This window comes from Dermacentor variabilis, chromosome 8 (assembly GCF_050947875.1).
Source record: "Dermacentor variabilis isolate Ectoservices chromosome 8, ASM5094787v1, whole genome shotgun sequence".
In the NCBI taxonomy this organism is placed as follows: Eukaryota; Metazoa; Arthropoda; class Arachnida; order Ixodida; family Ixodidae; genus Dermacentor; species Dermacentor variabilis.
In genome coordinates, this window is record NC_134575.1 from 21975794 (window position 1) to 21978626 (window position 2833).

Genomic DNA, 2833 nt, shown 5'->3' on the forward strand with positions numbered 1-2833 from the left:
ACGTTTACAGAAGCTACGTCATCACCGAACATGCATGAATTTGCATTTTATTTGCGAAATTCAATTGAGACAGAGATACATTGTACGCACACACCAGACCAGCTTGTGCTTAGAAGAAAGGTAATAGAATAGGTAAGCTTGAAAGCATGATAAAATTGCACATATGCATGGATTGCTGCACCCGCATTAGCATTATTGTAGACACTGTGCTGATGGTAACGGAGCAATACTTGTGCGTCAGCAAGCCACCACTGTTCCTATGAAATTTATGAATATACATTTCCAACAGATTTGAGGAGACAGGGAAGAAAAGCCGCAATTGCAGCTTGAAAATACGCCCTGCCCCCTATGAAATGAGTTTCCAGCGAACTGCTGCCACGCGCAGATAAGGTAGACTTCCCTTGCTTCTTTACAGTTAGGTATTTTTCATCCTAAAGAAAGCTTTAATGTGAAGTATTACTTGTTTTGTTCGAGGGACGTTGCGGTAGCCCCGTAGCTAGGCAAGTATTTTCTTTCGCTATACATCGGGCCGCTGTAATAAAAACTGGAACAGTATCTCCCCACTTGCCAACTATCATATACTGCGTGACATTCTTTGTAATCGTTACTTATAAATATTGCACGGTACACCTGAAACGAAAATTGGCCTATATTAGGCAATAAGCGATTCGAAGGAATACCTCGCACAATATGACGTCTCCCCTCTTTCGTGAAGAGCCTCGGTTGCGCAGTTGTATTTCTTGCATAATTGGCCCGCTGACGCACTCGCGTGCGCTTCAACGCGTCCTCTTCGAAAGCGTCTCTGTATTGTTGCATGCCCAATTGTCTCGCTGCTTGCGTTTTCCGGGCCTACCTTGCGCCATGCAATATTAGCAGCAGAAGTAAAAAACTTTATTTGTTCTTTCGTAACGAAGCCCCAGAATGTGGAGCCCTCAGAGCAGGGCCTCAATTTGCTGCTGATATCCGGTTGGCCCGGTCAATCAAACATCACTGGTCGTCCTAGGCTGTGCTGGAAAGAGCTGCTTCCCATTGGGACAGGGAGGTGCTGGGTATTCCAGGGAGGTCTGGTGGTTTGGAGCATTCCCTCGTGCCATTCCTCGCCTCCGTTTGAACTGTGTATCCGAAAGGGCTACGTTTCTTCCGCTGATGTTGAGTGCACCGGTAATAAAAATTGGGGCAGAAATTCCCCACGGCGTATTCTCATATAGGGATTAGTATTTTTTGTATTCCTTACTTATATATCTTCGTACTGTACCCTTGAAACGGAGACGGCCGTATTTTAGGAGAAACTCCGCACGTGCTTATTCCAGAGTTTAGTGCACATAATGTCCATGTACTACACATTACACTTATCCTGGAGGCCTCACCTCAAAGAAGGCATGGTGCAAATGCACAAAATAGTAGCAAATATACAAGCAAGAAACGACGTCACAGGGCGTGGTAGTGCCATTTGTAAAGTAGCCAACGGGATGCACGGCGAAGGAAGGCCGGTGCTCCGACGCAGCGCAGCCATCAGACTTTGAATAAATTTTCAGAGCTGCCAAGGAACGGCACTTATAGTGATCTGCCGCTTCGCTGGTTTCGTTCGAGTCCCCAGCTTGAATGGTGGAGCAAAAAGCCAGCAACATAAATGCTACTGCACGCCATAATCATGCCTTGACATAGTCAAACATTTTTTAAGTGAACCGCCCACGCTCATCAGACCTGCTGTCCTTCTCGCGCTTTGACTGTTATCCGATCCCATCCACTCCCTTATCTCGTAATCAGGCTCATCAGACCTGGAGTCCTTCCCACGCTGTGACCATTATCCGAGCCTATCCACTCCCTTATCTCGTAATCAGGCTCATCAGACCTGCTGTCCTTCTGACGCTGTGACCGTTATCCGGTCCTATCCCCTCCCTTATCTCGTAATCAGGCCTTGTGATTTGCTTGCGACAAGCGATGTTTCTTTTCCGCCGACGAAATTTGCTCTTGGACCGATCACTCCGACGACAAATTTTTCTGTGGGACAATTTCTAGCGTTGTAAATTTCCGACCGGTGATGTTATCGCGGAAAAGAAATCTTCGGGTCTGGCTGCAGCATTACAGATTTGCGGAAATCGCATCTGCTTTGCCTCTACTCTAGATTCACTTCCCGAACTCCGATTCTTCACAACCAGCTATATAGGCCGCGAAGCATTATCATGTCTATTGGCATGCCTTCATGTTATTGTTTATGTATGGGCACCTTCCCTCGTTAAGATGCCAGCTGGGCTGAAAGTACAGAGATAGATAAATGAGATACGAAAAACCGGGAAGTTAACTGGAAGACAGATATCCAGCTTGCTACCCTGCGCTGGCATGGGCAGAAGAAAAACGCACACACATACAGAGAGAGAGAGAGAGCTTACAGAAAAAAAACAAGAAAAAACGCGCACACGAAGAAACGCAGGAGTGTCACGTTCGCTTAAGCAGGTCACTTGACCGTTGTAAACTCAGCAGCGTCTTCACCTTCATCTTCGTGTGCTCAAAAAGCGGCCGGTTGTAGAGGCGTGCCAATTACATCACCAGCGACTGTCTCTTGGAGCTTTAGCGGAGACAGTGACAGAACATATGTTCTATCGTTTCCTCGCTGGCGCAACTATTACAAGCCGCACTGTCAGCCGTTGCGATGCGACAAGCAAATGTATTGGTGGAAGTCACTCCAAGCCACAGTCGCAGAGAACATTTGCCTCAGTTCGGGAAAATCCAGATGGAATGTTCAGTCGGAGGGATAGGTCCAGGCGGTGCAGTAGAGTAGGCCTCACACCTGGCGTCTTCAACATGTATCGTGTGGCATGACGGGGGAGTACGC